Genomic DNA, 12,449 nt, shown 5'->3' with positions numbered 1-12,449 from the left:
TTATGAAAACCAAGGAACACACCAGGCAGGTCCGAGATACTGTTGTGGAGAAGTTTAAAGCCGGATTTGGATACAAAAAGATTTCCCAAGCTTTAAACATCTCAAGGAGCACTGTGCAAGCCATATTGAAATGGAAGGAGCATCAGACCACTGCAAATCTACCAAGACCCGGCCGTCCTTCCAAACTTTCTTCTCAAACAAGGAGAAAACTGATCAGAGATGCAGCCAAGAGGCCCATGATCACTCTGGATGAACTGCAGAGATCTACAGCTGAGGTGGGAGAGTCTGTCCATAGGACAACAATCAGTCATACACTGCACAAATCTGGCCTTTATGGAAGAGTGGCAAGAAGAAAGCCATTTCTCAAAGATATCCATAAAAAGTCTCGTTTAAAGTTTGCCACAAGCCACCTGGGAGACACACCAAACATGTGGAAGAAGGTGCTCTGGTCAGATGAAACCAAAATTGAACTTTTTGGCCACAATGCAAAACGATATGTTTGGCGTAAAAGCAACACAGCTCATCAACCTGAACACACCATCCCCACTGTCAAACATGGTGGTGGCAGCATCATGGTTTGGGCCTGCTTTTCTTCAGCAGGGACAGGGAAGATGGTTAAAATTGACGGGAAGATGGATGCAGCCAAATACAGGAACATTCTGGAAGAAAACCTGTTGGTATCTGCACAAGACCTGAGACTGGGACGGAGATGTATCTTCCAACAGGACAATGATCCAAAACATAAAGCCAAATCTACAATGGAATGGTTAAAAAATAAATGTATCCAGGTGTTAGAATGACCAAGTCAAAGTCCAGACCTGAATCCAATCGAGAATCTGTGGAAAGAGCTGAAGACTGCTGTTCACAAACACTCTCCATCCAACCTCACTGAGCTCGAGCTGTTTTGCAAGGAAGAATGGGCAAGAATGTCAGTCTCTCGATCTGCAAAACTGATAGAAACATACCCCAAGCGACTTGCAGCTGTAATTGGAGCAAAAGGTGGCGTTACAAAGTATTACCGCAAGGGGGCCGAATAATATTGCACGCCCCACTTTTCAGTTTTTTATTTGTTAAAAAAATATATTAATTTTGTTCCACTTCACGGTTGTGTCCCACTTGTTGTTGATTCTTGAAAAAAATTAAAATTTTATATCTTTATGTTTGAAGCCTGAAATGTGGCGAAAGGTTGCAAGGTTCAAGGGGGCCGAATACTTTTGCAAGGCACTGTACCTGGCTGTGCAGTATCGGCCGATGCCGTTACCATTCCGATACCACTCTGTTTGCAAAAAAAAAAAAATATATATATATATATACATATATATATATATATACGTATAAGGGATGCAACGATACAGTTAAGTCAAGGTTTGGTACGATTTTCAATACAATTCAATACATTTAATGCTCTGAAACAGAAAATACAACTGTTATTATATTATTTTATTTGCTAACAAGCAAAAATAGCAGTGCCATCATATAAACAAGCATTTTGGTGCATAATATTTATGTGCTTACTTATTACTGATCTGAAGAAATTTTGTATATATGTGCTGAATTAACAATATTTGCAGCATTATCTATAGTCACTGGTATGGACTGATTTGGCCTGCTTAACTTCCATTCAGTCATGGCGGTTTCTAATTCATCAATGTAGTATATGGACAACGCGTCGCTCGGGGCTCACGCAGCTAATGGCATGGGATCTATTTTAGATCATCTAGGTTGCTATTTGATGATATCTAGTGTGTGCGCGCGAGAGTTGGCATGGGATCTAACATAGGTCATCTAGGTTGCTATCTAATGATATCTAGTGTGCTTGAGTGTTTTCTGGCCACAGAAGTCACTTCTGCTCATTACTGCACAACACCAGCATATGAAAATCCACTTTCATAAACAGGACGAGTTTGAAGAATTTGCCACTCATTGTTCATCATGAAACCATGAGTTTGCTTAGTCTCTCACGGTCTTAACTAGGGATGGGAATCGGAATCCAATTTGGAACTGGTTCCGACTGTTTTGCGGCCTCGACATCACAATGAAAAAGCCTTAACGAGCCCTAAAGACGCATATTGCGTCGTGATGTGTCTTGTTGTCCAGACGCATCAAACTAGCATGGCGCCAAGAACCACTAGCTCCAAAGGTTGGCTACACTTCACCAGGAAAAAGGGTGAAAATGAAAGGTTACGATAGCTTAGCACGAGCATTGCCGCCGTAAACATAACAATGACAGCACATAGGTTCGAACGCTCGAAAGTGTGTCTTCACTTCACGAGGAAAAATTACAACAAAGCGACTTGCAGGCATTGCGAGATGTAAATACCTGCATCGGGAGGGAATAGACTGCACTGTCCTCACCTAGACGCTAAGGCTCAGTCCTGGCTATACAGCTAGCTAAACTCCCAAATGACGATGCAGAAGACGTTGGGATAATTTGCTGACTTTATTCAACCATCACTTGAAACTAAAAATAGAAATGAAACAAATCAATTTCGTCCCCAATAACAAACAGGATTGCATCAACGTAAATCAGCGATGATTAGCTGCTAACACAGTAATAACAGTTAGCATGCGTTCGCTAGCATTAGCACATCGTTTAAACCACTACACAACTGGATTTAAGTGTCCGATCGCGAGTGGAAACACACAACAACAACACAGAAGATGATACATACAGGCGTTGGCTCTTTAGATATTTTACAAACATTAACAAAGAAGTAAGCTCGTGGCAGTGTTACCCTTTCTCACTAACTCTCTCACTCGCTTGGATGCGGCATTTCTTCTTCTTCACGTGAGCGCATTCTTCTTCGCGTGAGGAAGCGCAAGGGCGCCACCACATGAGCGTGAAAGCGCCATAAAAACTAAAAGGCATGCATTTCAATATACTAGTACAGGGGTCATGAATTAAAAATCCTCTGGGTCCGAAATTTAAAAATTACAACAATCTCGGGTCCAGAAATATTTTTAATACTTTTTCCCCCCAAAAATACAAACGTATCTTTACGTGGCCATGCTGGTAATTACAACATTCAAAAATGTAAATAAATATAAAAGGTGCATAGAACAAAAAAAAGTGCTTTAATTGAATCATTAAATAGCAACGTAAGAGCATGTTCAAGAACAATTAGAACATTTAACATTATTCACATTTTCAACTTTAGTAAACTAACCTACTTTTATTCAAGTAGGCCTTAAAACCAACATGTCCTATTGGCAATGCAGGAAAAAAATACAAATGACTGAACAACTGAAATGCTTGTTTTTTTGTTCAAGTTAGTGAGAAAAATGTGCATGTGGCTGCCCTGCAAGGATTGCAAACCTAGGTTTGAAGGGAGACAAAGCCATTCTCAAGCACATGTCAAGGTGCTCATTGGTGAGTCTGTTGCGATGTTTATTTTTTATTATGTTCATTGTGGAGAATGCTGCTTCACAGCAATAGGTAGATCCAAACATAACTAAAATGTGCAAAGCAACATTTCTTAAAGTTGGGAAAGTAGTCTCTGAAACCATTTGGATCCAAAAGGATGCAGTGTCACCGTTTCCAACTTGCCCTTTAAGAACACCATTGGCCTGAAAATCTGCAAGTTCGAGCTGAAGAGATCCTTCCTTTGCCCATTGAAAGATGCCACTGGCCTCCTTAGAAAACCCCCTGATGTCAGTGATAAGGAATGGGTTTTGAATGAATAGCTGAAGCTGCTCTCCAAGCTTAAAACTGTCAAATCGGTTGCTAAAATTCGTGATCAGCTTGTTTATAAATTTCACAAAACAAGATTTGTCACCCTTCACTTGTTCTTTTACAGCTGGGAAGTGGGTGCAGTCCTGCTGTATGTCATCTTTGAATATTTCCAGTTTTCTTTGGAAAGCCTGCACATCCCTCATCAGGTCACACACTGAATTGTCCTTGCCTTGTAGCTTTAAATTCAGCTGATTTAAGTGAGATGTTATGTCAACCAGGAATGCAAGATGTTCCATCTTCTCTGTGTCATTTAGAAATGAAAGAAATGTTGCTGCTTTTTCTTTCTTAATTTGACCCAGAAATGCTGCTATTTCATTCCGTATGGACCAAAAGCGCTCCAACACTTTCCCCTTACTAAGCCACCTAACATTGTTGTGGAGCAGGAGATCATCTGCTTCTGCTTCAACCTCTTTGAGGAATTCTCTGAGCTGGCGATGCTGCAGGGAAGAAGACGCCCGAAGGAAGTTGATCATTCTCATCACTGTGTTCATCACATCAACATACTTGTCGGACAGTATGGCACACAGGACTGATTGGTGAATTATACAGTGGTAAGACATAAGGTCAGGGTGGTCCTCTTTCAATTTTGCCACAGCTCCCCTTTCTCTTCCCAACATAGCTGGGGCTCCATCTGTGGTAATAGACACCACTTTTCTCAAATCAATCCCTCTCTCAGTTAACATATTTTTTATTGCTCTGTAGATGTCTTCTCCTGTTGTATTGTTTTCCAGTGATGATACACCCAGAATGTCTTCACACATTTTGTTTTCTTCTTTGTTAAAAAACCTTACAAAAATCACAAGTTGCGCCATGTCAGTTATGTCTGTAGATTCGTCGACAGCCAGACTTATGAATTTTGCTTTTTGAATGGCATCATCAAGCTGTGTCCGCACATCACGTGTCACCAGTTCACTTTTCGCGGTTATTGTGGGTGCTGACAGGGGGATTTGCTTTCTTTTTTGACAGACCTCTTCTTTTTGCTTTCCATCAAGCAAAGTTTCAGCAACTGCACTCATGCAATCTTTGACAATCGGTGCGTCACTGAAAGACTTTTTGTTTTGACCCAATATCCACGCTATTTTGAGGGAGCATTCATTTGCGCATTGCTGTGCAGTGAATGAATGAACCATGAGCCTTGAGGTGCGATCATATTGAGCCCTTAATTCCGCTATTTTTTGAGAACGGATGGCAGAGTTCATAGGAAAACTTTGCGAAAAAGCTGCGTGCTTCGCCTCATAGTGCCTTTTCAAATTGCTGCTTTTTACAAGCGCTACCGTCTCTGAACAAATGAGGCATAACGGTCTGGTGCTGCCGCTAGATAAAATGAACAAAAATGTGTTGGTCCACTCCTCCTTAAACACTCTGTTTTCTGCATCAACCTTGCGTCGTTTTGAGCACGCCATTTGCCGTACCTTTTCGCCTTTTCTCCAACTTCATTCGGCTCAGTTTTTGGCTGTTACTCCGTGGAGTCTGGAAAGCGAGTGTAACGCATGCTGTTCTAAAAATAACTTTCAAATGCTTCACTCCCATTGGCTGGCTCACCGGCGTCACCGCTAAGGTTTTTGTTTGTTGCCAACCTCTGCTCTGTAAACCCGCATAAAAAAATGAGTTTTGTTGTTGCAACGTGTATTAGTCCGGACAGCTTGAGATCCGGTCCAGACGGCTTGGGGGTCCGGAACCGGACCGAGGTCCGCGGTTCCGTGACCTCTGTACTAGTAAATAAAAACAGGGGTCCCCAAACTATGGCCCGCGGCTCCATATTTGGTCCGACCCCCTGAACAATTTCAGAGAGCATTTTTAATTTTTTTTGTTTTTTTCTCCCTCAGTAGTGTCATTTATTTCCTGGACTTTTTCAGTTAATAACTCAGAGGGGGTTATTTGGTTATTATCTATTTAATTAATAGTGCTATTATTATTTATTATTATTATATTATATTATTATTTTTATTTTATTTACTTTCGTTCCGTGAAGAATCCACAGAGGGTTATTTGATTGTGGCTTTCTGAAAAACAATAATTTTTTTTTACATTTACGCACTCCTGCAATCGTCACACTTTTTCTGTTACAAACTGACCCCGGCCTCTCATCAGAGAAGGGAAAAGTTATGTGGCCCTCACAGGAAAAAGTTTGGGGACATTGCCAAAGACAGAACAATAACCTATATGCCAAAATATACCGATATTTTTTATTTCTATTAGAAAAATGTTTCAGTAAAATGTTACACATTCTTGTGCATTTGCCACTTATTGCCACAGTTAACATTGAGGCTTTGGGCCTCTTTTGACCTCGTTGTGAGTTTGTAAGGTTGTGACCTCTGATTGAACAAACTTGATGCCATTCAAAATGTTTGTTCTTCTTTTTCCTGAAATTAGAATCGATAAGAGAATTGATAAAGAATCGAATCGTTAAGCAATATCGATAATGGAATCGGAATCGTAAAAATCGTATCAATTCCCATCCCTAGTCTTAACCTTTCTGATCCCATCAGCGCTTTTCAGCAAGCGTTAGCATACGCAAGCTAATCGTTTGAGAATTACATGTTAAAAAAGCAGCGTAACAACGTGGATATGCGTTGTTGTGAACATCTTCAATACTGAAAACGAAAGTGTAATTGTCGTTTGGTAAGTTTGAGACAAAGACATACAGATGTCATGCATCGGGATTTGGGAAATTAGTTCACGTGGGGAGGACAGATCATTTTCGCTCAAGTGATGCCAGTAGATGGTATCGACGCCCTAAATGTTGGTACTTGTCGATACCGATACCACCAATTCGGCCAGGATCGGCGCCCCCTGCGGATACTGGTACCGGTATCGGTGCAACTTTAATTTTAACTGTGCCGGTCGGTCAAACGGTTTGGAGTCTTCACTGCGCCGAAAAAATGTGGATAATAAGATTATGAAAGAAAGAAATAAAAATAAAGTTGAGGAATTTTACTGCTGGGCCTTTGCCTTCCGAAGTCCCATCTAATAAAAAATCTCTTTTCACATACAAAATAATAATTCAGTGGTGACGGTACGAATGAGGTGTCCCTTACTTTTTCAGCAAGTTGGCAATCCTACTTTTAAATCTCGCGAGAAATCACGAAACTATTGCAATTAGTTGGAAAGACACATTAACATTATGTAGCATCAACAATCGGTCTTTGTCAGTCACGTGCCCAAACTAGCGGACACGCCCCCATGCGCCATTTTGAGTGTACCACAGATGTAAACAAACCAGAACAGGAGTAGCTTCGACGCTTCATTACTGCCTCCATCTTCATCGCTGGATATAAAAAACTCCCTCGTTTACGGTATCAGCGCTTACATTTTAAAAACTATAAATCTCTCGAAGCTCACGGACATTTAACGAATGGCTCGGTGCAGGATCTCCACATTTCGACCACAGGACTGCGACAACACAGTCGTCACTCTCGTTGCTCCTCTCAGAAACATGATCCAGCTCTTACTTGAACATTGTTGAACTTGAATTGTACCTTGAATATCATCTTAAACATCACATGACTAAAATAGTTGAAGGAACTGTCATAATGACATGCAAATTCATGTACATTGCACAATATATTGTTTCAGTGTTGACATTGCCATGCAAAGGTGCAATTCTCTCAATGCAGGACTTATGTGAAGAGGGAAAAATTTACTTGAACAAGTTATTCTAAAACGTGTTATTTACTTCATATGCACGTTTTATATTTCCTTGTATTGCTATTTTCTGTTTACCATTGTGCTGCTGCTGCTGCTGCTGTTTTGAGAATTTTAGTAAAAATTATATATCTAAAAAAGTTAAACTGTCAAACTTCTCGTTTTGTTAGCAAACATCGGATTTCCTATTCAGTGTTTATCTCCACAAAATTGTTTGAATGTAATTAGTATAAAAAATAACTTTTCATTATCAAAACCAACACCAGTTCTTTATGTACCTAAGAGAGGCAAAGAGTCAAGAAGACTTCAAAATTGTCACTGACATACTTTATTAAACAGGTTCAAGTCATCTACAAATGTATAAAAAAAAAACTTTGCTTGTACAAACACTACGAAAAGAAAACTAATTGTACTAAACTACTCTTAGGCACTAGCTTGTCAGGGCACAGCAGACAGTGACAACCTTATCCAACATTGTGGCTTCTTCACCTTCTCATGGAAGAGTCATGTTCATTGGTAGGGTTCCTGTTAAGATATTATACTTCTGACAAACATTTCTGATGACCCTTTTAACATGGATTCTCAGCTGCTCTAGCTGCTAACTGACAGCGGCCTTTTGTAAATGCTGGGTGTTTGACATCAGAACACTACATGCCCACACATTCTTGTATGTCAAAACCTCTGTCAGCCAAGACATTGTTCCCAGGTAACAAATTATCAAGAAAATCACTGTTCATGTTTGTCACTTGTACGACCTCCCCAGCCTTTTGATAAGAAACAAATGGCTCCCTTGGGTTTAATACATATTGAATACTTCATAGTGTGGTGGTGTTTGTAGCTGGAAAACATTTGGGCACGTGCTTTCAGATTTGATGGGTTTTCTGTGAAAATTTCAAAACAGTCATGAATCACAGTCTGTGTCACATCCTGATTGGTGTTGTGCGTCTCATTCTCTCTGATTAGCTGATCACCTTCTTCTCCAGCTTCATGTGTCCCCTCTTCAATCTGTAGCTGACCACTTTCTTCTCCAGCATTATGTGTCCCCTCCTCATTCTGTTGGTGATTGTTTATTTCACCAGGCTCAGATGGTCCCTCCTTGGTTTGCAGCTCTTCAATGTTTGCATCCTGCTGGACCCCCATCTCTGGTGCTTGCAGGGTCTCTTTCCGTAGCTGCTCACGCCTACTTCGTCTTGCAGAGCGTGCAGTGTTTGTCGGTGTAACAGATGTGTGTCCCAGATGTAGGGATGGTGCCCAGTCTGGGTCAGTCTCCATCATTTCATAAGCTGGTTCACCTGCAATTACATTAGGTTTTATTTAGAAAGCTAGGTAAAATTGGATATTTCCATGGAATTTTACAATCGTAAATGCTTAATCAGACATGCTACCATCCCATCAGATCTCTCAGATCACAAAAGGAAATCTCACGCATTGATAAATATTTCTGTGCATTTTTGCTGTCTACCTTTATCTTTCAAATCATTTACTCTATAATGTTTTTACAAACGACGACTGAATAAATTAAACACTGATTTATCACGAACAGATTAACCCATTTCCACTGCCCTCCCTCTTTGCCTGTAGTTTACAATTGAGGCTAGCTAGCTAAGGTTAGCCAATGAGAAAATAGCGACTTTAGAAAGCAAAAAAACAGCATATTCAGTATCAATACTTTAAAAAAAAAAAAAAACTCCGACTTGCCTTTATGAAAATGCCGAGAGCAAACACGCAGGAAGCGAGATATGGTGTCGAAAGTGATGCCCTTCCGTTTCTTTCACCGCTGCGACCCAGGCCATCCGACGCCGCTTCGTTAGTTCCTCAACCTGCTGTCCATAACTTCTTTTCCAGGAGGGAAAACAAAAAAATCTTATGTCGTGGTCAACTTTGCTGCCATTTTTGTCTTGTGATTTAGTATGGTAGCCTTCCACACAACAGGGCTGTCCCATTTTATCAAAGACAGTGATGAAAGCAAAGACGATTCTCACTGCTCAGTTGTTTACAATAGTGTTGTATCGGTCGCGAACGATTCGTTCTTTTTGAACGAATTGTTTGGGTGAACGAGACCGAACTAATCACCATCTGCACTGATTCGTTCAATGAAGTTGGTGCTTGTTCACTGCGTGGGAGGGCGTTGAGCAAGCGGCAGCGTCTTCTGACATCGCACACGACCAATCAGACGCCAGCCTCATCACGGGCAGGGGAGGGACCGGAAACAGAATCAGGGCGTATGTCACTCACTTCCACGTGTGGCCAATGAGCAGCCAGCGTGCAGGCAGGGGGGCAAGACTGAGTTTTGTCACTTCCCGTTCAGTGACTCGGTCCTCCGGTTCCTGACCTAGCTTGCTGCTAACTTGACTTTCCAGAAATGAATATGCGGTGAACAAATCAAAAAATGAAAGGAAAGGACTTTGTCACATATTTGTTAACGTGGAGCCTATCAAATGCAGCTCAAAAAGACAAAAACACCACACAAATCTAGCGAGCATGGTTTAGTGTACTACTTTTCTCAACAGACTCGGGACTACCTATTACGACATACTATCAAATTTACAGTAATTTAAAACACGGGTAGCTACGAGGCAAGCAAAAGCTGAGCTGCGGTCGCGTGACGGCAATGAAGGGGGCAAAGAACTGTCACTATATGGAGGCTTCATGGCAGCGATATTTACCTCATATGTGCACAGAAAAAAAGAATATATAGTATGATCACCATAATACTGATTTGCAATGAAACGGTATATACATGTCCATTTTTTCCAAGTGTTTTTTTTTTTTTTTTTTCGTGTCAGGTGTTGGTTGGTTTGACAAATTATGTCAATCCGTCCATCATGTGCTACTCAAGCGCCCCAAAACAACGCACATGGACACGGGAGATGTCGCAATATGTCTACATTTTTCTTATCAGACTAATGAGAGTAGAAAGGCGACATCGTAAAGAGCAAGCAATCATTTCTCGTCAGCATTTGACGATCTGAGATGCGGGGACGACAGGGGAGCTGACCGGATTATTTTATTTATTAATACCAGTGCAAAAATTCAATACGATCATCTTAATATAGATTTGCAATTAAACTGTCAAATATCAAAATGTAGTATTGTCTTTATTTCAGAGCAGCACATTCGACAACTAGCTATTTACACTTATAGTTTTAACAGTAGTAACTAAAAATAATAGTGATGAGCATAAAAACAAAAATACAACAGAGCGAGAGGTAAATATGGTGTGTTGGTCGTTCCATATTTAGAAATTAAACTTTCGATTTATTTTTACTTTCGTGACAGCAAGCATGCTGCGTTGGCTGGTAGCAGCAGCATTGTATATGTGATCAAGAACATGCTAAAGAAAGTCCGTGCGCCCCCGACCCTAACCCCAACCCCCCGCTCCCCCCACAAAAGGAAAGTGTTTAACCGTGTCCTCAATCGAAATGCAAGCACGAGCCATGACTTTGAGCCCATAGAACTAGGACAGACGACGCGGAAGTTCTCCCTCGCTTTTGCAGCAGCGGGAAGGAGACGAGGCTGTCTGTGAAAGGAGAATGATATTGCCTGTCACTCATTACTGAAACTACGACGAGCGGTCAATGAGGAGCCTGTGTGCAAGAGAGAGGGAGGGACCAAGAATGTCACTTCCCGTTCAGTTATACTGCGAAGCGGTCTTTGGTGATTCGTTCGGCAACGTCACTTCCCGTTCACTAACCGAACGATTCATTTGGGCGGGGAGGGAGATGAGGGGGGCGAACGATTCGTTGAACGATTCGTTTGAACGAATCTTTTTACTGAACGATCCGGAATGGATTCGTTTACTCAAGTGAACGACAGATCCCGTCACTAGTTTACAATAAGTGTGCACTCAAAATGGCGATTCGACCCACAATGCACTGCGGCTTTTGCAAGCGTTACGTCACCTGTCAAAGACCGATATCTAATCAAGCTTCTCATTCACTGTTCATGTTTATGTAGAGACTGCATGATTCAATCATGCTCACCTTGGAAACATGATGGTTTCTTGCTGAAAATGCACACTGTCTTTTAGTAAACTTTCCAACCTGCCTGATTAATTTTTTTTGCGTGTATTAGGCTGAGTGTGCCAACACTTTTGTCCGGCCCATTTTTGGAGTTTAGTGTTGTCATGTAATGATGTCCAATTTGTTTTGCGCACTTGCCGACAGCTTTACGGTAATTCTAAGTTGCACGTATCGCCGCTATTCTCGCGACAACAGTGTTGTAATTTTGTTGATGCTCGACCGCCATTAAAGTAATAACGTGTGCATGATAAGAGCCTCCTTGCCACCATTTACAAGTGTAAAATGATAATGATTAATTGTTTTCCCATTCTCTGTATTTTTTCATTGCAAGCAAAATAAATGAAGACATTACTACCAAAGCATTTGCAATTGCAATCATTTTCTGGGAGAAATTGAGCAATATCTGACAGAATTGCGGGGGTGTCAATACTTTTTGCCAACACTGTATGCCCAGTGACAGCTGCTTCAAAGCTTATCTCTTTTTGAAAAAAACATGAATGTGCGTGCAATAATAGATAGATAAAAGAAAAAATTCAACTAAAATAAAAGTAGCGTCCGGAGAAGATACGGCTCATCCGACCCCAACAAAACAGACTTCAGTTCTCTCTTCAATGTCAAATTATGACTTTGAATGTGTTGTCCTGACCCCCGTATAGTCTCTTTGTACAGCTGTTTTTTAACTTCTATTTTATTCTTTTCAAATTATTTATTTAATGAATTTGAATACATTTGAGTCCAGACTTTTTTTGTTATTAAAATAATCCATTGGGTAAGATAAGGATGTTGGTTAGGGTGACCAAACGTCTACTTTTGCCTAGACAAGTCCACTTTTCACATGCTCTCCATAGCGTCCGGCGGGGTACTATAAATTCATTAAAATGTCCGGTTTTCATGATTTTTAACGGGACCAATTTGAAGAGAATCCCTCTGGCTGCTGGGGGGGCAGCGCCTGCTTGCGTTAACATTGCTTCTACTAGTAGGGGGAAAAGGAGTTGTTCTTCTTGTTTTTTGTTGGCAGTTTACCCCTTGTATCATAGGGCACTACCACC

The sequence above is a fragment of the Corythoichthys intestinalis genome, chromosome 21 (genome assembly GCF_030265065.1).
Source record: "Corythoichthys intestinalis isolate RoL2023-P3 chromosome 21, ASM3026506v1, whole genome shotgun sequence".
Classification (NCBI taxonomy): domain Eukaryota; kingdom Metazoa; phylum Chordata; class Actinopteri; order Syngnathiformes; family Syngnathidae; genus Corythoichthys; species Corythoichthys intestinalis.
The sequence above is the reverse complement of the archived record's forward strand: the minus strand, read 5'-3'. Positions refer to the sequence as shown.